The following is a 24,841-nucleotide window of genomic DNA, read 5'->3' as shown; positions in this document are numbered from 1 at the left end:
ACCTCAATTGTTGGTTGTTTTATTAAAGATGATGTACTTGAACATCTAACAGTCAAATTCGACTAGTTCAAGTTTCATCGAGATCTTGATTAATTATTTTCAAAATTTAAATTAATACATTGAAAGAATTTTCTCTTAAAATTTGTCCTCAAAATAGGGACAATTACGGGACAATATATAAATTTCGAAGAATTCAATTTTACTATAATTTTTATAAAATTTAACATCATTTTAATCAAATTACTACAATGTAACTAAATGTTTTTATATTGTTAAATAGTAAAATTTTTAAATAAAATTTAAGATAATGTTAAAAAAAAAATTTGCTTTGTGTTCTCATTTGCAGGATACAAAATGTACAAATTTCTATCGCAAATAATTGAAATCTTTTACAAACAATAATCAAACTCTAAGAATAAAATTATTAGTAAACAAATTTCTTTTTATTAAGAAATAAAACTTCTGGTAAAATAATAGAAATCTAATTTCTAGTAATTATAAAAAGTAAGTTGTAATATATAAAATTTCGAGTAAAGTACTCATAAAAAAATTTCAATATATTCAATCCAAATTCGGGTCAGAAAATAGCATTCTTATTTTAGTCCCCCCCCCCTTAACCCCTTCATCTTAAAAAGATCCACCCATTTCATCAAAATTCGAGTCTACTTGAAAGAACTGCTGTTATTTTTTTTAATAATCATAGAAAGTTCGAAACTGTACGCACACAGATTCAAACTACCTACTCGTAAGATATTTATTCCATCGTAATGGAGAATATGAAATATAATTTTTTTATTAGAGGAAATAAAATAAATATCGGATGAGTCCTTACTTTTTATAATTATTAGAAATAAAATTCTTATTACTTTATTAGAAATTTTATTTCTAGTGAAAAGAAATTTATTTACTAATAACTTTATTCTTAAAATTCGATTATTGCTTGTAAAAGATTCAATTATTTACGATAGAAACTTGTACATTTTGAATCCTGCAAGTATGCGTACACGAAGATAATTTTTTCTTAAACATTATCTGAAATTTTATTTAAAAATTTTATTATTTCAAAATATGAAAAAATTGGTTACATAGTTTGATTAAAATGTTAAATTTTATTAAAATTACAGTAATTGTACGCTTTGTAAATATCATGTGCGAAAGAGATCAATAATACTGATCTTCTTACGATAAATAAACGCGTTTCTTATGCGACATACATGTATCTCCGACGATGGATATCACGAGTGTTAGGTAACTATGATTTGCTTCGGTGAACGTGTTTTCCACACATGACGGCTTGCTCGCCCTGGTAGCTCTCCTGTAAACTCGATTACGAACGACGGTAATCGAATTAAATCAAGGGAGCTTTCAGCCTGACGAGAAAATTTAAGCGCGCGGATACAATCTCCCGCGACACTTCGCGCAAAAATCCGGAAATCCGCGTGTCGCGCGCACGCTGGATTAGCGGAAGGATACGTCATATACAATCGTACAATGCGCAATTACTCAACATTCGCGAAACAAAATCTCTCGTCAAGAGGAGAAGCGGCACAGCGACATGAAATTAAATTCGAAAACGAAATGAGAGGCATAATGAAGCGCGAAAGCGATGAGAGCATAGATTACGTTTATCTCGGCCGAGTTGTAATTTCGTTCTCCAATGAAATCAACGCGAAACACATTTTACACAAGCGATACATCGAGCGAAAAAATATAAATAAAAGTTATTGAGACAAATAAATGTTACAATAAAAATAAAAATTATTGTATAATCCGTTAGTTAGTACTCCGTTCATCGACATTTACAATAATATTCTACAAAAGAAGGAATTTCCTTTTCCTACTTTTATATCTAAAAAAAAAAAGAAAAGAAAATATTATCAATGAAATAAAGGCAATTTTTAGAAACTATTTTGTTCCTTTGTAACAAAATAAACTCGATATTTCGTCATTCGTTGGAATCGTCGGGGATGCACGATGTTTATTTCTTCCTGATTTGGCGGAAGATATAGAAAGAGAAATAAAGAGAAACTGGGGTTCGAAGCAAGATTCAGTTTGGACGGACGTGAACCACGGCAGGTCCGACTGCCCCGAAGATTGAGAGGTGGAAAGTGAGAAGTGCGCCTCAAGAGAGGGACGATCGAGACCGAGGCCGAGACGCGGAGACACGTCGGATGGGATCGTGATTGGATAGCGGCAAAATAGAATTGGATAGGATATACATGTACCGCACCGAGTGTGGTATTGAGCCGACTATAGGTGACCGGATGAGTCTCTGAAATTTATTCGATCAATTCTTTATAGCCCGCGAAGATCGGAGGAAACCACGGATGGCTGAGAAAGCAACAATTTCCTCGCGCCACCCTCGACCATCGAAGGGCCAAGATTAATAAACCGAAGCTCTTATTAATCCACTAGATGCTCGATAACAAGAATTTAATGAGCAATGCTGAAATTTCTGTAATAATCGATTGTTTTCCTTTTCCTCGCTTTCGCACACCAAAATTGTACTTTCCGTAATAATAATTACAATGGCTACAATAAGTGAAAAACAAAATTTTGTTCTATTTACTTTTTTTATAATAATTTTATGTCAGTTTAAAATGATACTCGATTTACGACCAAAGTGTCGGAATGTACATACGAGTAATCCCGTTGTAAGTAGGATACTTGTATTTCAAACAATTCACAATGCGTAAAATTCTGCAATCCTGTGCAACTTTTTTTTCATTTTCCAAAGAGCCTGCGGCTTTTTTTCGTCGCGAATTTAAAGCGAGATTACCGAGTGTGTACAAGTTAGTCGTGACCGAGAGGAGCTTCGAATCGCGACAGACGTCGTGTGTGCCGCTGCACTTAAGGACACATCCACAGAGCACGGTTGACCTCCCCAAAAGCTTTTACGCTCGAGCGATCAACAGAAAGAAGAACGAGAGCGAGGGTTGCACAAAAAGCACGCAGAACTTGTTAACTTAGTCTCGAGAAGTATTCGGGCTATCGTATCGCTAACTATAAAGATACCGAGCTGTTTTCCAATCATTTCGCCAAAGATGTTCGAAGATGTCCCAACGAAATGACGAGATCGACAAACGATCGATAGATACGCCCTTGCTATTGTTTAATGCATTATTTTTTCAAACTATTTCAAGTTATTTACTTACAAGTACCAGCGATCGGGATACGTCAAGCTTTGTCCATGTCCTACAGTCCATTGCTTACCTGAAACAGCACAAAATAAATATAATTAGCACTTCAATCATTTCCCTTTATTAACTTCTCTTGTTATTCTCTGCGTATTGCATCGTAATAGCGTTAAATTCAAATAACATTAGAATATTTCACAAAATATAAAATTTGAAGAAAAATCTTTTATAATACGAAAACAAATAATAAAAAAATTAAAAAAAAAAGATTTTATCCAAGATATTTTCTCTGTTATGATCAAGTTTAAGCGTATATTAATGATGTCTTTCTCAAGAACGGATTTCATCGTCGCTACTCGGTTCAAGAAACACGCATTGCTGGCTGAATCTGAAAGATCGCGTCCCTGTAAAGTTGATGACAGCCGTCGTGATTCGTTTGCTCATACTCATCAAGGGTGCGTGTAGCGTTCTCGTTGGATAAAAGATCAAGCGAGATTTCTTGTAGGGAGAATTCTGTACGTGCGGAATCATCCGTACGAATCGTCACGTGCCACAGTAAATTTCTACAATATTAGAAATGAGACGCGTTGTAAGGAGAAAAACGAGAGAGCGTCTGTTGATTTTTTTCTTATTGTATTATGAAGGAGTCAAAAAGCGATAAATGTTGGAGACATATCTTTCAGCTTTTTTACACTCCGATTTCTCGAAGAGCACGGAGATGGAGGGATGAGAAGTGAAAGCAGGCAGCAATTAATTACTTCCCTTTTTTTACCTCCCTTTTAGACAGACGAGAGGGAAGTACATAAATAGCTTTGCTACTTTTTTCGTGGAGACGATTTTCCGTTCAAAAAACTTGAGTGACACTTTACGCTATATGTAATTATGTAATTAATTAATGAGTAATTAAGCACAACTGGTAGAATATTTTATGTATTACTAAATAATTGTAAAAATTATTAGAATGATTCGAAATGGTTGCTCATGCAAAATGAGAACCCTATCATTGCATTTTAAGTTATCGTGACTACAATTGGTAAAATAATTTTATGATTAAGAATCCCTTTTTAATTAATATTCGTATAATATTAGTAATAACTTTATACGTATGATTGTACCAACTAGGAAAAGTTTTAAATATTGATGTATTGTAGTAAAATATCAAGATGCGTATGGTAAAAATAAAAAAATATTCTTATAGTAAACACAATTGCAATTGCAAATGTAAATTTAACTATTTTTTTTTACTATTTGTTTACCATTTACAATTTACATAATAACTAATAACTATAATTTATTAAGATTAAAACAACTGTGAATATATAGCTAGCACCAAAATGACTTTATCATTACTAAATAATGATCCCAGCAAACACAAAGTTACATGTAATACAAATGTTAATTGTAATTTCCCACTCAACAATGTAATTGTTACATAATGAGTGAGTTATTAACAGTTACATTGTTGAGTGAAAAATTACAACATTTATATTACATGTAACTTGGTATTTGCTGGAATAATTGTTGTTTTTCTTTCTGTAATTTTCCTTCTATTCTGAGCTTTAACAAAGACGTTATTTTATTTAAATAAAATTTTATTGGTTATCCAAATTATTATTTATGACGGTCACAACATATTGTTTCTGTTATCCGTAAATATTTTCAACGATCACAGATGAATCTCATCCTTGACGATCGAGCGTCGCACTGTGAAAAAATTGTCAAATGATAAATAGAAATGGCAATAAGCATAAATATCGACACATTTCAATTTCATGCCCAAAACTATAAATCTGGGACAGCACTGATGTAAATCGAGATCAATGAAACACGCGACGCAAATGTATCATGAGCTTTCTACAATAAGCTATTAGTCAGTATTATAAGTCATAAGTTATGAAAATTGATCAATCACAGTCGAATATTCTCTTCACATTTGACTGTGATTGATTAATTTTTATGGCTCATGACTTATGATACTGACTAATAGCTTATTGTAGAAAGCTCCTCACAGGCAATTAGTTCCACGAGTATAAATAACAAATGAACGATAGGTTATGCATACCCCTACGGTCCTCTTAGAATTCTTCGCAGCGGTTTCTCCGCTTCTCATGGCACTCACACACGACGAGAATACACAATCTTATGTACGCGCACCATTTATCGAAATATACGAAAAGAATTTTCCGAATAAACGCGTATCGCGACGACGCGACCGTTTCACTGCGCTGCGTCTTCACAAAGCGACGAGGCGTTCCGTTGGCAACCGTGTCTCGAGTCTCGACAACTTCACTCTGATTTACTGCGCGACGCGAGTCAAGGTTAAGATACCGAAATCGAGGTGATTAACCCGTGGTTTCCGTGCATACATTAGCGCGCGTTACAGCCGAACACGCGCCTCTTTGCATCATTCCAATTAAATATGTGCTTCTTTTTAAAACGCGCTCATTTATATGTAATTAAACTGAGAAACTGAGATTTGTTAAGGGGGGAAGGTCATGTAAAAATCGATTTCTTTTTATTGCATATATATGTACCAAATCATTTCAAGAATTCAAATTTCAAGTCCCCATATTGGAGATCGACATGTTAACGACCCTGCAGATAAGTTCATATGTGCGCGTCCAGTAGATAATCAAGCGCGTTTCAAACTTTGAACGCGTTTTTCTCGAAACTACGTCTTTCAAAACGGCGCGCAACATTTCGTTCGAAAACATAGAGACAAAATAAGATTATATACAATTCAATATTCAGTACAATAATAGTTTTCGATCGCGCCAATTCCGAAACGCGTTTTATTAATACAAGATCAATCGCGACTTGCCGTACGCGATTCGCGCTTCGCTCCGCATTTTGTTACGATCTGAAGGTAGGGAAGGAACAGTGGGGTGCTTCGATCGATGAAAAGTTCAAAACTCGACGCTGTCTATTCGAATCCTTTATTATTTGATATTTTAAAGACCGTCTATTTAAATCTCCATGTTCAATTCCGCTGAAAAAATCTCATAGCTATAATTTGTGTGATCAGAACAACTGTAAATATACAGTTGACACTGAAAATGACTATAAATTATAATTAAATTGCAACCATTTTTTTACTACGTTAAATGCAATTTCAACTTTAAAATGCAACTGCGAGTAATAAAATATTGTAAGAGCTGGTTTTTCTCCAATTATAGCATCCGTTGATGACATTCCTGATGCAATAAACTTCCTGATTATAATTAATTATTAAATTCATCGCCATACCAATTTATAATTGATAATGTTACTGTTTAATAATATCAACGTATCTTCGACCGTGTAATATTTTGAACTTCAATCAATTTTTATTGGTTTCATACACTGTCTATACTTGAACAAAATTTGCCTTTTGATGATAGTTGACAATCCATCTGCGTAAGTACCACTTTTTACGTCTGATTGAAAAAAATATTAATGGAGCAAGCGTGTAGCCCTTCAGTGCGACATCGGCATGGCAATTTTTACGAGTGCGTATGCAGTTCCCATACCAGTCGTGACAGGAAATCCATTTGTTTACGCCGAAACCAAGCTGCAGTTATTAACTCGTCCCGTTACATCGCTTCGTTTTTCTCGTTTCACCGCATTTTTTCACGAATCGCAAATTCTTAAACGGTCCCCAGCCGATCAATAATACTGTACAATATCAAATATTGTGGAATAGTATTGATTCCTTTTTTTTTTACTTATTGCCGCTCGAATTCAATACTACTGCAAAAAAGCAACGTTCCGTACAAAATGCCGCTCGCCAAATATTCGCGCCTGACTTAACTTTCCACAGTCTTGAAAGATTACATGCGATAATCTTATTTTGTAGTGAATGATTATCAGCATCTCGATACCTGACTCCTCTGAATTAATAACTGAACCCCCCTTCAATTTCATATTCTGACGCCATGTTCGAGTACATCGATTATTACTGTCTGTATCGAGGACCACATTATTGGTGAAAGAACTTGAGACTGAAAAACGGAAGTGATATGTCAAGAGAGCCAACCGCTCTATGGAATGTTCATGATAAATTCTCCTCTTTCATTTTTTTTACCGTATAAATTCAGATCGAATGATCGAAAGGCCAGTCGAAAAATTTCCATAGTTGAGTTGCCGCGATAAAAAAAAAAAAAAAAAAAAACCAGACATGTACCAGTCAAAAATATCGGTCAAAGTAAAAGAAATGAAAGAAAAAGAGAAAGAGAGAATAATGGCAGGAACATCGCGGGTCAAAAACCTTTGGCATATCAAGTGAAAAAAGTGGATAAAAAAATGGCAGATGAAACGGAAGAGGGGCGTTAGGAAGGCAAAAAAAAAGAGTTCAAAGTGGATAAGAACGAAAGACGAATCGAAAGCACAGTGCTTTTGGTGTTACCCGCGCGAAGAGAGAGAGAGAGAGAGAGAGAGAGAGAAAGAGTTAAAAGAGGATGACCAGTGTAAACCAGTTCGGAACTCGTTAAGCAACGCGAATCCGATCGTGTCGTCGAGTTTATTCAACGGAGTCTGTCGAATGCGTGTATTTCCTTTTTATTTTTTTCCCTCCCCTTTTCCCTCCTGTAGTTTATTTTACGCGCGGCGGGACGCGGCGCGATGCGACGCCTCTATCCTATCGGTCGCTTTTGATCGCGCGTCTGATCATTCTTTCATCGTCATCGCAAATCCATTTATCGTTCGTAACTCCCCGTGAAAAACGGCGAACGCGTGCGACACGGAAAGAGCGAGACTAGATAGTTTCGCCTGTTTACATCGGCGGATCTCGATCATGATTGAGCTTTGGTACGCTTAATGGAAACGCATTCGCGTCGTTTGTCGACTCACTGTTTGTTCAAATGGAGTTTCTCTGTACGATCTTTATTCTTCAGCAAAGTGTTCTATAGCTCGTATCAGACTACGCGTTAATGATTGTAAATTGAGGGATAAAAATTGCAACTCGCTTAAATAAATTTGCATTTAATCTACTTTGTTCTCGATTGGCTCAATTCTAATCCCCCAATTCGCAAATCTCAATTTCGAACGCGCGCGCACGTAATCGGATGCAGCGGGTTTAACCCTTTCATTGGAATACTCCGAGTATTTACGAGCAGTCTTTTACCAGTTTGCTTTGATAAAAGCCACGCATTTGCTCAATCCGTCAGTTCCATGAGGCGCCCTAGTGGATTTTGACAGCAACACTTAGACTCCTGCCTTTCGCAGGTCAGACACGGATCTCACAAATAGAAAAAAAATCTGTGAGTATCGCACGCGTCCTATGAGAGCGTTCATATTTTAACTTCTTTCCTTCGTCATCGTGTCGCTTTCCATGATGCGGGTACCCGCGAATTGCGAAATGCATCTTTAAGAGGGACGACACGCGGTGGATGACGCGTTTCCGATAAGAGAAAAAAAAGTAAAAGTGTCATGTCGAAAGAAAAAAAAAACATACGGCAATCACAGGAGAAAGAGAGAGAGAGAGAGAGAGAGAGAGAGAGAAAGAGAGAGAGAGAGAGAAGTGGCAGCAAGTTTCCGGGAGAAAAAATCTTATAATTGCGAGAAGAGAGAGAAAAAGGTGGAGCAAAATTGAAAGGAGAATGAAAGTGCCGAGAAAAAAGCCGCACAGTCGTGAAGAGAGATAAAAAAAAATACGTAGCAAGATACAATCTTGCGCTGACAGGGTGGAAAAAGTTGTAACGGAATTAAAAAGACAGTAAAAGTGTCACGCTTAAGAGAAAACTTTGTTGTCACGAATTAAAAAATGTTAAAAAATGTAGGATTCGCTTCATGATCAAGAGAGATCGCGTCGCTTTGCGTTGCGGATACATGTCGGTGTCGACACTTTGACAAAATTCTTCAAAATGGCATATCTCTTCTTTATTTTCAATCCTAAAAATAAAATTATTTCAAGTGCAAGCGTCTGATGAGTTTACAGTCGCAAATAGGTAGATACACGTTTCGCGTGTAGGGAAAAGACGGAAGGGTGGAAAGAAATGCGCGGGTGCGTGCGCGTGATGAAAGAGGAAAAAATTACCGGGGGTATAATATGGCAACGCGCGGCTATCGGCGTTGTCGTCAGTCTCGATTAAAATGTAAAGGGATTCACGCCGCGTAGCCAATTTATATGCGTCTGGCTGGGTCCGTTCTGAAATCGGCCGCGTGAAATCCGCCACTACACCGTTCCCTCCCTCTTAATGTTTTCCGCCACCCATTCCGCATTATTCGCGCTCGTGCTTCTTTACATTCGATCAATTCGACTCTTTATCGAAACATAAGTACGATTCCGTCGACGTCTCGCTTCGTCGCCTCTTACGGATCTTTGGATTAAGATCGACCATAATTCGACGCGCGACGCCAGGGTAGAATGGATGAATCGGTGCGCTAAAATCAACGCGATAAAATTTGGAACCTATCCCAGATTTTGACAAGTTATAAAAATGGCGAGATAAACGCGCGACGGGTTTCGAAATTTCGCGAACTTATTCTCTTTCACCGGAAATTTATTTGCACGTTTTCCTCTGCTTTCCAGGAAGATACGCTAATTCAGTACTCCGTACACGTAGACGTACACAAACAATTAAAAGAGGTTTAATATATTTTTAATCTCTGGGAAAAAGAAAAGAAAAGTGTAATTCGTACAAAGTAAATCTTGTTTTTCATCTCTCTTATAAACATAATATTTTACATTAGTATTTTACACACAGTGTATGTTTTCGCACATATGTACCTCAAAAAGATTTTCCATCTCACGAAAGATTAACGTCAGTTCCGCTTGTAAGTTTCACTTTGTATTCACGACGAGGCGGTAAACTTTATGTCATCGTAAACAAAATATTTTCATGTCGTATACAGAGGGAAGGTAAAACAAACTAGTGGAGCTTTTACGAACAAGGAAAATACCGTTACGAGTTTATTTCAAATATTTATCTATTGTCAGCTTACTATAGAAACTCGCCAAATTTTTAAGTTAATTATATTGACTTAGCGAGCTCCTTTAACAAGTCGACGATACACACTTTTAAAACAAGTCTTCCTCAAGTTGCTACTCGAGTGCTTCGTTTCATTGTAACACGATATGCTGGCTGCATTTTCCATTGCACGAAGAAAAAGAGATCCGTTTTTGGCAAAAATTTTCTCTCTCCCCTCTTACATTTTCTAGCCAGAAGTGTCAGAAATGTTCAGTAAAATCAATCAAATTATACGATTACAGAAAAATCCGCTTAATCTCGTAGTAACTTTTTAAAAAAATATTATTAATAGATGTATTGTAAATAATGTAAAAAACTTTTGATGTTTCGTTAAAATGTGTCACACTGGTAAATTTTCGCAATTTTAAAGAGAAAATTTTTGATGATAACTTTAATAATTTACAAAATCGTAAAAAAATTTTTCCTTAATTTTACTTCGCGACGGCTAACCGTCGAAGCTTTTTTTTCTTCTAACACCGTATATAATTATGCCTATTTTGTATGGAAATGCATCTTGATAGATTCAAGATTGGAATCGCTGCCTAAAATAAAATCCATTTTTCTCCTATATATTTTCTTTCGGTTCTGATTCGCGATATTTCTACTAGACTAGGGATATCGACTCTCCCGAGCGAGATATACGATTGTGAAATGTCGAATTTTCTCGCAAAATCCAATCTTAATCTCAATCCGAAATCGCACAGCCGTATTCTCTTCTCCCTCTCCTGCTCCCCTCCTCCCCTCCGCCCCTTTCAAATCTGCAAGCTGTTCTTCTGCATTCGATGTATTCAACAGCTCGCTCGTCTCACGAATTCGCGCGTGAATCTGTCGATATTCCATCGGATATGCCCGGGTCGGAGAAAGGAAAACATTACGGCGCCTCCTGATATCCCTATTTTTCCTCGCGGTTTCTCGCTCGATATAGCCAACCGATCGAGAAAAATATTCTCTCCGCGTCCCGGAAGTTTATAAATTCCATCAAAACGTATTTCAATGCCATCGAGACGTATTCTTGTAAAGAGAAGATCCGTACGAAAACGAAAGCGAGTCCTTTCTCAATCAATTCCCGCTCGATCTTTTTGCGATATTATAAGAATTACTAGAGAAAATTCAAATTTAACTTGCAACATTTAACAGTCATAGAGAAATCAGTTGTCAAAATGAGTAATCATGGAAATTAAAGAATTGCGACAAAACATATTGCATATACACGTACAATATATATATACGAAACTCGGAGAGAAATGTTTCTTGGCATTTACTCTGAAAATCATGAGAGTCGTGGGATAACATGGTATTTAAAAGAATTTTATGTAATTTTCTCTAATTTATTAATATCTGGCACAATGAATGACCAAAGTGTAAAATATTATTAATTTTAATAAAATTATAGCAAAATTCTTCAAAGCACCATTTTATTCTACGATTACCGTGATTTTGAAGATAAATTCTAAAAAGAAATTTTTTTATTGTGCAGAAATTTTATTAAATATACGGAAAACGTAATATAAAGTACTCGCGATTAAATTGTGGTAGATATTGAATTTTTGCTTCACTTTACATATTCTGCTCAGTGATTTTATCGTTACTCTTTCTGATGATAGATGTTCAATTTGCCGTCCATGTTTCGCACTTATTTCAGGCAGAGATCTCAAAAGTGGAAAGTTCTATTGATACGCAAATACTACGCTTTCTCTTTCTCTTTCTATTTCAAAACCATCATTTTATACGAGATAACATAAAAGTCAAAAAGACACGTACAGTAGGCGCAATCAATTATCAGATACTATTTTGCCTCATTACTTTGTATATTTGGATCAAATTAATGAGTAATTATAAATTAAATGTTTCTTAGTAGTTAGTAATATAACCTGATTATATTATGACTATATAGTGCATTGCAGTTTGGAAAAAATAATCTGTGCAGTATTTTAACCAAGAATAAATATTACATTTACTTTTGTTTTATTTCACGTCTAAATATTATTCAATAAAATGTATATCATGTACACAGTTTGTTCAAAAATAGATTTGGTTATTGCTAGTAAAAACAATGCAGTTGGCAGAAGTAAAAATTATTGGCGTTACATTTCTTCCATCAGTAAAACCAGTAGACGATCCCAAATAGTGTCGAAAACGTCCTAAATATTTTCAGGTTTAAAACTGCGAACATTTTAACATTATCGAAAGCTTGTAATAACAATATTCGCAATTTTTAACCTGAAAATAATTTTTCTGAAATTTCAAACCATATCATATCGATATCATCTATTTTACTGATAGAAGAAATAAAACGTCAATAACTTTCACTTCTGTCAATTGCATTACTTTTACTGGCAGTAGTCGAATTTATTTTTAAACAACTCTACTTAACTCTATTTAAACAAATTGTTCAATCAATTCACTCACTTCACTTATTACTCTTGTTGCTGCTGCTGCTGCATTTCCTTTCCCGTTGATTCTGAAAATATAATAAAAATGAATTATTCATAAAGAATTTTCGAAATAATTAGTTACAGAATAATGCATATAAATATTGTATATTTTATAAATTTTATCAAACGTAGATATATAGAAATGCTTTTTATTATTTTTACTCAAGTATGAAAATACGATCGCAGGAAGCATGTAAAAAGATACGTTAATAAAATAATATACTCACCCTCTCAAACTGCTCTACGAATACCGTCATTTCGCTGAACCGCTGATTCTGTTGACGTTTCGTTTTGCTGTTGTCCTCGAACCGCACATTAATCAGACCACCCAATAATTTTTTCGACAGTTCTGTCATTACGTCGATAATGTATCACGAACGCGAGTAAAACGCGAAGCACGCGCAAGAATGTAAATTATCGCGACGCAACAGGTACTAATAGAACGCATAAAGGAGCATGTTACAACGCATCACGTTGACTTGTGACTTAAGACGATCGCTTCTACATTTGTCACTTTAAAGATTGTATCTGTTCACAATTTACATTTGAAAAACGCGAAAAATACGGAGCATCCGATTAGCGGATCAAAAATAGAAAGTGCGACAAGGAGAGTCTCTCGGTACATAAGAGAGTGAGCGATGCGAACGTTACGTGATGCGTTGCGACATAGCCCGAGACAGCGGCGAGAGCCGTTTGAATGAATATTTACCTGAACACAATGGACATAAACGAAACAATGACTCTATTGCAAGGATAAAGCATCCTTTCGAAGTATTCGAGGGAATACGCGCGCGGGAAAACATTAAGCGACACGACACTCACGACAGGCACATGATACTGCGCTTCACAAAGGAATACGATCACTTCTAGACACGCCACAGTCACTCACGGTGTCACAACGATACTGTGCACCATTGTATTCGGCACTCGATCATCGTGTTTCCGCATAATTCGACCGCGAAATCGAATCGCGTAGCGTCCGATCACCGGACCGGCGAAGTAATAGAAAACATGGCGGCAACAGCTGACCGAGCTGACCGCAGCACCAGCAGTGGCAGTAGTGTAGAATCACAAAAGTGAACGGTGGCGCCTACGTTCGGCGACCGTCGCTGACTGTCGCGGCATCTAACTTACGCAGGGTGGGGGAAGCGACCCAGACGGCACGCACGTGCGCCTGTCTTACGCGACCTTGCGCGGTCAACGACCTGAGGGCAACAACCGATCGCGTGCACGTGCACGGGTCGGGTTTGTAACGCGGAGCGGAGCTCGCTCTCTCGTTGCGCGCATGTGCGTTTGCTTGATGCGAGACTACCGCGTCTCTTGATCACTTTTAGGGAGACCTACTTGCATCACACTGCATTACACAAGCAGTCATTAATGCTTTCCCTAAAGTGATTAGGCGTTCCAGACATATGCATCGCATCTAGGTGTTCGTCGCGCATAATTGTTAAATCCAATTTGTCAAATCACAAATCATTAATTAATGTATTATATATTCGTTTTAAATTCACGCACCTTTCGTGTATGTATGTGGCCACAGCGCATGCTCAAGTCGCTACATGTCCTCGATATGACAGATATCCTAACTTAATTAGTAGTCAACTTTAGCAATTAATATCTCGCTTCACAGAGCAGAGCGATGAATTCTACTTACGTATTCGTGTTCTACGCGCAAAAATACACAATATTGCAAAGTTTCAATCAAATCGGTGAAGTAGCCCATATTCTTCAGTATTATCAAAAAGAAAATGAAAGAGAACAAATAATATAAAAAAAAATAAAACATTTTTAATAATCGCTGGATTAGATGTAATATTTGAAATTTTGATATAAAAATAAATATTTATTTAATAAAACATTATTTTCTTTTTGTCTTTCAATAAAAATCACATGTAATAGACGGGTAGATATAATAAAACGTTCGATATAAAAAATAGAAATAAAATAATGGAAAAAAGGAGGAAAAAGAAATTTTAAAATACGGAAAAAAAAGATGAAAAGAAGAAAGGAAAAAAGAGGGGAAAAAATTCAAAATAAAAAATAGAAGAGACAAAGTATAGTGCAAACATGAGCAGTATGTTGAAAGAATTTTTTAATAATCAATGGATATTTTGTGATATTGCAATATTCTGATATCAAAATACATAGATTTATTTAATCAAACATTCTTTTTTACTTTCACTAAAGATTACACATAATATGCGATTGTGTAGATATACTTACATATTATATTATGCTGGTATCATGAATTAAATAAAAAAAGACAAGAGTGAAATAACGAAAAAAATATTTTGATATAAAATAAAGATTTACTTAATACAACATTATTTTCTCTTTTCTTTTTAAATAAATATTATAAATATGCAATCGCTAATTATTACTATACAGCTAGATAAATAAAAGCGTTGAGGAAAGACATATCGGAAGAAGGAAGAAAGGAGTTTATAATAAGAAAAGTGAGATGAAGAGACGAAAAAAAAGAGGAAGGAAGGAATTTAAAATAATGTAAGAAACCTGAAAACAAGAAAGGAAGAAGAGCAAAATATATAAAAATAAATAAAAAAAAGGAGTATACGTGTGACAATAAACAAATAATGAAATTTTTTATTAAGCAAAAAAATAAAATAATTTTTTAATGATTCGTAATGAGATAATATTTTTAATAAAAAAAAAACAATGTTTTATACAATAAGTATTCAAGATTGCATGAAAACTGCGAAAGATTTCTACAATGTTACAAAATTGCGGTAACGTTGAAACGTCCGCAATTTTGAAATTAATTTTTCTGACATTTTGAACCATATAGGATTATTTAGATAGTTTACTGGTTTTACTAGTAAAAAAAACGAATGTCAGTAATTTTCCCTTCTGCCAACTACATTACTTTTACTGACAGTAACAAAACTTATTTTCGAACAAAGAAATAAATGTAAATTGTTTGTCACGCGTCATATTTTTTTTTTTTTTTTGTATCGTCATCTCAAGCCTCCAAAGTATTTTATCCAATATATTGAGTCCCACGGAGAAAGTGCTTTCTCAATTCAATTCAAGCGAAAACTACCCGACATAGCTTCATGTAAAAAAAAAAGAAAAAGTGAAATACGAGTCTTCGTTGCTCAGTCAAGGGAGTCGGAGTTTGCACATCCCACAAGAATTTCTTTTTTCTTCTTTTTAAGTGAACCATGCGGATAGCTTACGATCAGATCCGTCATAAAATATGCGTGATGCAACGTCGTGACGGCGGCGACGACGCGCATTTAGACGCATCGAGACGAGCGACGCATCGTAATAAACATGCGTGGTCGAGAAACAATAAAATTCGTGTTGCATCTGCGAGGCGACGAGGAGAGAACAAATGTATACGTCACGGCTTCTGGCGTGCTGATAAGATCGGCGCACGTTCTCGCATTCATAATGAAAATGAGGAGACTCGACGATAGGAAAATTATCTCGCGCGCGGGGTACCGGTGAATCACTAATTCCCTATTTACCTATTCTCTTTGAAATATCTGTTTCGAAATATATACGGAATATTTAATCATTGACTATCACAATTTAATCACGACTTTCTTATGCTACGTTTTCTTTTACGCAACGGGCATTCTATGCGTATATATTATTTCTCACAATTCTTAATTTTCGAGATTACACATTTTGATAACTAATTTTTCTATTTAAATTCTGTATAATAAATTTTCATTTTTTCCAATAATTATGTCTTATTAAGAAAAGAGTTAAGGAACTCTACTAATTGACTTAAAAACTGCAGACGAGAAAAGACTTGCTTTTGTTCTCATAAGTCTTTTTTTTATAAGAATATCCGATGACATCAAAACCTGGTATCAACTGAATGTTCCAATTGTTATGCTAATAATATATAATATATCGTACATTTGCTGCAACAACATAACTCAAAAATTTTTACTTAAATTTTCTACAAAAAAAGTTTTTTCAAAAATTCAATACACTAAGTAAAGATAATAATATTGTACTTTTTTCTCTTTACAATCAGTAGACCAAACTGTTGGACCAAAATCGTATATAAAAATGATTTAAAATTTCAATCTTATTTCACTCAATTCTAAAAGGAAGCGTGCACTTTCTGCGTCTATTTTCGATACGCGAAAAATTTCGAAGCATTTCGAGTGAAAAGCAAGAGGCAATATTGCAATCACTTGTGACCGATTTACTATTTTAATAAAGTGGATGCGAAAAGAGGCAGCAACACGTGCTTCAAAATTATGGCGGATGCAGAACGATACGAAGCAGCGAGAAAAGCAAAGAGAAATAGAGAGAGAGAGAGAAAGAAAACCATGTTAATGGCACCCATAGATTTCCACTCCTTTCCGTTCGCATTTCGTCGTCGTCGTCGTCGTCGTGTCGTCGTCAAGGGGTAGAAGATCGCGCGTCGCACAAGGCGGAATAGTGGAGGGATGAGAACAACTAAAAGGAGTGCGCGACTCGCTTAACCCTCTAAACGCGCGGAATAATTTACGATCGGTCCCATCCGCAACGATCTTCTTCGGAGAAAGAGAAGGAGAAGGAGGAGAAAGGTTTCTTTGCCACTTCCTTTTTCCCCCCCTTCTCTCTCTCTTTTTCCATCTACCGCGGAAACCAACCCCGTTATCCACGATTTCCTCGGCGCACCACCCACCGCGATGCCACCGGAACTCGTCGGTTCCATACATAAACCAGAGAATGTGAGAGAAAGACGGTTGATCGATCGACTTCCATTCGATCCGTCTGCTCGTCCTTTTACGCCACCTTACACCTGCTTTCCGGAAGATGCGCAAAAGTGCTACTTTGAGCGACTTTACACATCGCGGATGCCGCGAAGCTTACATCTTCGAGAGATAACCTGGGAATATTATATATTATCAAAGCGGTACTTCATAATCTATGCATTTTATTGAATTATATTCCCTCTAGGTAATTTTAAGCGTCTAATATAGCACAATTTGATAATTGGTATAATTTGTAATCTTTGCCTCTATAATATATTATCGATTTATTTAGAGAAATAAATTTCAGATTTGGCTAATTAAGCAAAACATATCGCTCATTTGCTACAACAATGACATAACTCAAAATTTGTCATTGTTGAGTTATTTGCAATGAAAAGAGAATTCTAATGAGAATTCAATTGACTAAATGATACTTATATTCCTCTACAATCAACCATTACACTAAATAGCATAAAAATAATTGTTATAAAATTTTAATCATACAAAACATAAAAATTGAAAAACTTTATTTTTTAAGTTATGTATACTCGTATATTATCAAATAAATATAAACTGAAAAATAACTACAATACATTCACAAAAAGCTTGTATTCCAACTTTTAGAAGACTAATTTATAATAACTTGTTTGTAAAAAAAAAACTTTATTTTGATTTATAAAATGCCACTTCACAATGTCTTGTCAAAGATATCGACATTTTATGTCAAAAATTATTTCTGTGTAAACACATTATCGTAAAGCTGAGGTCATTGACCCGCCGTATCTTCAAGTACATGTATCGGCATATCACGCTAGAAAGAACTCAATGTTAAAATTAAATAAAATAGAAAATTGAATTAAAAATTGAAAATTTAATTTTGTAATTGCCATTTTGTAGCAGAACTACATCGATGATTTTATAATTCAATATTCATTATGACGATAGGAGGCGCGCCTTTGACGTGTAAGCTCCGGGGAAACGCTGTTGATACTGCGAGAGACAGAGACAACGACAGTCGCATCCTTCAGCTCGACTCCCTTTTGAACCAGCCTCTTCCGAAGTTACACCGCCATCGAATTTACGTCGAACTCCTTTGTGCAGCGGATCACGACAGAAACCAAATTAAGAACGAGCCTTGGTTTAATGGGATTTCGAGACGCGCAGACCAGAACAGGCTTGCGGGATGACTGACGACATCATAAATGTTAATACCGGGGTTCATAACATAAAAGTGTTCCTTATAAGTAAATATAATAACCGCGAAAGAGGCATAGTTATCGCAAAGGAAAAATGGGCAGCCAACACATTTTAATTTCAATATAAAAATCTCTAGTGTTTCTTTAATACACGATATTTCAACAAGTAATATCTCTATGACTTGAATTTTTTTTTCTGTACATAACTTAATAAAATACGTTTCTCAAATAATCCTGATTTAATTTTTATTTAGTTTTAAATTTCAAATTTGTTAATTGTTACAACACATTTTCTAACTGCAGTACTACTTCCATGTCGCTAAAATAATCCGGTTTCGCTTGAAACAAACGATAAAGAAATAACTTTTCTCTCGCGCTACGGTTCAAACGATACATTTCAGTTAGAAACGCGAGTCTGCTTTAAAATATTTATCAAATTGTACGGAAGACAAGTAGGCGATAAAGCGCACTTTGCAATGATGAAGCACCGCATGGTCGGTAATCGGGGAAGTTCCTGGTCGTAAATCGGTAGCATGATAGCCAGAGAGAGAGAGAGAGAGAGAGAGAGAGAGATCGTAGAGAGCGATTGCTGGCACATCCTTGAACGAGACAACGCTGCGCTCTCGACACCCTTGACGCAAAACAAGCACGATACGCACTTAACGTCGCTAGGGGGTTTAAATCGGATGCACCAGTGAGATCGACCCAGTTTCGCCCGGAGACACTTGATTGCGGAACGCAGCGCATATCGTCGCCGCGATCAAGCGCGAAGTGACATCCTGTAGCAACGATTTTCTCCTCATAGAGACAGGCAGATAAAAGCAGCAAACGATTGGCGCTGCTTGTGAAATTTTTATCGACACTGAAAAGATAAATACTGGAGGATTTAGGAAAATGATAATCCTAATGGAAAGAAGAGCAATTTAATTGGACATGGATTCTCTTTGGAAAGATTGGAATGTTTAATTAAATTAAAGAGAGAATTGAGCGATTCTCATTTTTACTGCGCGCATTTCATTGTTATTTTATTATTATTAAATAATAATTTGTTACTTGTAACAAAGTTAGAATTAATTCCTTTTCACTAAATAAGTAATAAATTATTTTTGAGAATAGCAATTATATTGTTAACATTAAAGTTGAGATTTTATTCTTTAAAACAAATTCTAGATTATCGACTTTATTACGAAGTTTCTTCCATAAAGTAACGTTTCCAATCTTGAAATTTTCCAATTTAGAAAAATTATTTCTTTCTAAAAAATCTAATAAATCTCTTGTTTTCACCATATAAATACTTCCTAACACTTATTGATGAATATAAACGCGTGTTGTATTTCAATCTCATTGTTTCATTCAATCATCCAATTTTATCAGAACATTTATCTAGCACATGCTAACGAATACTACAGAGATATATTTTAAATCGATTCCAATAAAAACACTCATGTTACAAAAATCTATAATCACCATGCATTCATGCACAAGGTACAGTTAGAAGTTGGCTGTTATCTAACAATAACAATAATCAATTAAATGTCTAATAATAATAATAATTATTATTATTATTATTATTATTATTATTAGACAGATGACTAATGGGATTACTCTTCCTCTTTGTCACTTAGACTTCCACAGCCCTTAGTATTAGTCCTCTAAGCACGAGGTCGATCAATTCGGGCTGCTCGACGCGCGACACCAACCAAAGACAGCCTTGCGAAAAGTGGATAAACAACGACTCCCCCGAGGTCGACGACTTTCTCGAAAGTTTACGACAGTCCGGGGCTGTTGGCGCAAACTGCGCAAAAAGCGCGACTATGCAGACCTCGGGTATCGAGAAAAGATTCGGTAAAGATCGAAACGACACATACTGACGAACTTAGGGAACATTTCTTTATACTGTCGAAAGAAATAGCGCGATTTTAGGACCGCCGTAGAAATTTTACGATCGATGTAAAGAATAGAAGATTTCTTTTATACTTTGTATGTGAGCGTTCTTAAATAAGAATAAAAAGGGCAATTTGGAACATGGGCAATATGAACAGTTTTTTCCAGATCCGTTTCAAGCGGAAAGGTGCCATTTTTTTCAACAAAAGCTGACTGCAGAGTATCTACATTTCCCGTTGATTGTAAAGCTTTTGTTCGAAAAATGACAGTTTTTCACTCTAATCTAACTCTCTCTCTCTTAAAAGCTATTATTCAGGATTACCTGTGTCCAAAATCACAAGTTAAACGTAAATAAATACTATTATTTATACATTATTATTAACAAAAATATTATTTTTATAAATTTTTACAATTTATTTATGTAATAAAAAAATTTAAGTTACATTTAAATTTTTAAGAAAAATGAACGACTGTTGATTTATTAAGATAACATTTATACCATGATACATCATTCAAATTTAAGTTCAGCATTAAAAGCGTGATTCATAATGAGCTTCTGAATGCTTTTATGAAAAACGAGACACCATGTAGCGTCGAGATCCACTTGAGTTAAAGCCGGAAGAGTTCGCTAGATCATCCTTTTATGAACACTTAACAACCGTGGAAATGACTGGGTGCTCGTAAAAAGAATATGAAGCGATTTGCGTAGTAGTTCGCGAAAAATACAAATGGAAACTAATACGTTACACAAATCGATAATTTAAAAGATACATATCTATGCAAGAAATTAACACTGCTGAAAATTTCACCTCAACTGTAGAATTAAAAAAAGACTTATAGAATTATAGAATTGAGTTGATTGTAATATTGTAGCAATTAAAATTGTAAAAAAATTACTTTGTAAATAATTTATTTATAATTTTGCAAAAAATTATAAATAACAATTGTTTATTTAATAAATTAAACTGTTAAATAAATAAATTTATTTGTTTATATAAACTGTGAGATATTTCATGAAAATCACTTACAAAAATCTCTCCCAGATCTACCATCCGTTTAAAGAATAACCTAACGGGCAATAGCGATGATTAACAGTGGTGAATTGGATATCGCAGGAGCATAATTTTTGACGGAAATCAATGGACCGCGCTAGAAATTGTTAGGAAATAAAATACACGCTCAACAATAGAGGCGAATTCGCGAGGAGGAAAAGGAAGAGGCAAAAGGAAGAACCGAGAGGTTCAGCTTAATACCTCGAGTGGTTCCATCGTCTGGTTCGGTCGAATGGAACGCTGAAAGAGGAAGAGGATCGTCAAGATAATTACGTTAATTACCGAAGTATCTTTAATAGGCGATCGGGTTATAAGTACAATGACTTGCAAGTTGTGCCTTGCCTCGGTTGCTCCTCAGCCTGAGAATCCAACGCGAAAGAAGCGGCTGGATTTTCTGCAGAACGAGAACTTTTGTTCACTTGCGTGATGCCTTGCCTTTGCTAAGAAGCGATTTTAAAATTATTTGTGATTTTATAAAGTTTCATCGATTAAAACATATTATGCAAAAAATATCTAATTATAATAAATTCTGAGCGTAATTAACAATTAAGTACTTTAAGAGCTTGCTAATGCCCTTTAAATCATTAAGTAAAATGATGATGCACAATTTCCTGATTGCTTACTATTTTTTGCTATTTTTCATTATTCGATCGCATACTTGGGATTTTAATGAAGTGTAACTAAGAACAAAAGCGACGATTGTGGTGTCGATGACGAAGAAAATCTCGACGACTTTTCCATGTCGTCGGCCTCTTCCCTCCCGCTATAATTTCCGTTCAATCTCGAGGAACGAGATTCTTTTTTCTCGAAGGCGCTTCCTCCCCGCTGTTCTCAGGACAGCCCGTTAAACGTCTTGTTGTCGCACCGATGCTCACCGAGACGTAACCAGAAAATTCACCGATGCCGTATACTCCGTCGGCCGTACCTCAAAAATGTCGACGAAGTGCCGTTTCCTTCGGGATAATACATAAAAACTTTGCGAGCAAAAGTACTACTGAGAATTGTTTTCAACTCGCCTGGAACTTGGAAACTCGATCTTTTTTCTTTTCTTCTTTTCTTTTTTTTAACGACTGATGCAGTAAGAAGTGTCTAAAGAAAGTTGGAATTCGATGGTTGGTGTCTTTTATGATTTTGTCTTCATGAAAGAAGGCTCCTTCAATAAAAATTTAAATGGCGCCTTAAGCATGTGGTCTTTCACATTAAAATTTCAAAGATTTTAAGTAATTAAACCTGGAAGATTCTCTCTCAAACAACTTTTCTAAATGAACTTACTAATGATTGCAAAGGTCGGCATGAAAAAATTATTTTATCATTAAAGTAACGTGTGTTGTAAATGGTCTATTCAAATTTTTATGTTGATTCAATATTGGATGAATATGTCAGAAAATAAAAAAAATATTATGGAAAAAAATTAACAACAAAAAATGTGTCGCGTAATTAACGTAATTTGAAAACAAATTGTGAAAGCATACTTTTCAGTAAAATTAATATAGTGACCTAAAACATTATGTTTATTTATCTTAAAATATATGTTTCACGACTACGTTATATATGTGTTATTTGTTCATTTATTCATAAATTATTTAAAGATTGAAAAGTGTTGAACATTAATTTAACACAAAATATTCAAATAACACATTGTGTTAAATTAACCCGTAAAGGAGTTACACTTCCAAATAATAACATAACAGTCACACTGGGCTCCACTGGACCTCCTGCACAAAATCAGTTGCCACTTGTCAGCTTTTTGATATTTCATCGCAAACATTTTACTGGACATACCTTGAGGTCTGTTTTTTATCCCCCAATAATTTTTTTTAAATTACAATTTAATATAATGAAAAAATTCAAATTAAAAAACTGCAAAATTTGATTTTTTTACAAAAATATTCATAAAATTTTGAATTTTCGAGATAATTCAACAAAAATTTAGGGCTGTATTCTCCAAATAGTACACTTTCAGATAAAAATTAGTTTCATAAAAGATGTTCGATTTTGAATGGTAGTCACCTTTAAAGTTAGCGTGAGGTCTTTTGAACCCTTGGTGATCGTTATGGGTTATTACAGATATGTTAAAAATTCAACATGAAAATTTTGTAGCAACAAAGATCGATTTCAACATAAATAGAAAATGTTTTCTACTACAAGTACACCTAATTTCGTAATTGATGATCTCCTATTAATCACCCGGCGTACTTTCTTTCTCTCTCATTCTCTCTAATAGCAATATTACGCGTAATTATTATGCCGACGCTGATTAGTTGAATGATAAATGCGACGCGCAAAGCGATCGGAAAGGCGGGCGCGGGGCGGACGCGCGGGCGCAGGCGTAATTAAGGCCGTATCAGTGGCGCATATCGACGCCACCGTCGCCGTCGCCGTCGTATTCTTGTCGGCTTGCCGGAGCATCAAGTTCCGGCGAGAGCCAGCTATGCGGTGCGCAGACACGCTGCCAAGTTGGAGAGAGAGTTGAGAATCGGGACGGTCGACCGGGTCGGGGAACCGAGCTCGTTGCGACGCGTCGCGTCGGGACACCGACCCGACGAATTTACGGAGTTCTGCAGCCGGTTAATGCGATTTCAGACGCGGGCACGCTTAAACGCGAGATAGCGGAGTCTCCTCGGCGTCAGTATTGCAGCACACAGCTTCCTCAACGACGAGGAGAGATCCTTGTGAATCGCCTCGCTATCCCATAACTTCCGCTCGCCCGAAAGGCGTCTCGACGCGCGCGACGCGAGCGACGTTGTCATCGACTGATGGAGCCCCGCGATAATAAATAACAAAATATAGAGACATTAAATCGATATCAGAATCATCGCAATATCGCGCTATCAACTTAATAGATACATCGCTCTTGCGTCGCGGTCAACGCAAGAGAGAAGAATTTTTCGCGTAGTGCTCCATGCGACAAAGTTGCTTTATCAATTTCTTAATTGACTTTGGACGCTTCGTTGAATCCTTCCTCGGTCGGGGGAAACTTAAAGCGGCGGTCTCGATTAGGTTAGCTGCATGTCGATTGGTGATGATGGCAAAGTTAGGGGATCGTCGCGACGAATTTGCCGAGTTTGCCCTGGCGGTTAATGGAATTTCCGCGTGGCCACGTGATACAAGGGAATACGCGTCGCTCGAGTCATGAAACGCTCCTCGGGTTTTCCTCGTGCAAACGTCGAGTTAATAAATATGCTTAATACTTACACAGTGGGACAATTTCGAAGCGAAGAGCGCGACGCGATTATACAATATATATCGTGCAACTACAGCATTGCGCAATTCAATTGCAGAATTCACTGACGATAACGCGCGAATAAAATTAAATAAATCCCACAAGATTTATGGTAAAACAATAAAGTAGTTTCTCAAATTGTCTCTACTCAAAAACTCTGAAGTAAAAAAAAAAATTGAAAATTCTCTAATTAAGAAAGCAAAAGTTTTAAATATCTGAACACAACATATATATTTCAAATAC

At 35.8% G+C, this 24,841-nt stretch overlaps 1 protein-coding gene across 6 annotated transcripts in view; it reads right to left on the bottom strand.

Moving 5' to 3' along the window:
- Nucleotides 1–24,841, bottom strand: part of LOC105202522 (slo-interacting protein 1) — a 205,665-nt gene that overhangs the window by 104,045 nt on the left and 76,779 nt on the right. For 3 of the 6 annotated variants that reach the window (XM_026135841.2, XM_039451213.1, XM_039451211.1), the window contains one exon: nt 3,156–3,213. The exons of 2 other annotated variants lie outside the window; for them this stretch is intronic. The gene's annotated coding sequence lies outside the window, so the exon portion shown is untranslated. Of the gene's footprint in view, nt 1–3,155; nt 3,214–12,493; nt 12,513–24,841 lie in introns of those variants that run through there. One more of the 6 variants, XM_026135842.2, reaches the window with a different exon arrangement.

The sequence above is a fragment of the Solenopsis invicta genome, chromosome 6 (genome assembly GCF_016802725.1).
Source record: "Solenopsis invicta isolate M01_SB chromosome 6, UNIL_Sinv_3.0, whole genome shotgun sequence".
Lineage (NCBI taxonomy): Eukaryota > Metazoa > Arthropoda > Insecta > Hymenoptera > Formicidae > Solenopsis > Solenopsis invicta.
The sequence above is the reverse complement of the archived record's forward strand: the minus strand, read 5'-3'. Positions and strand labels throughout refer to the sequence as shown.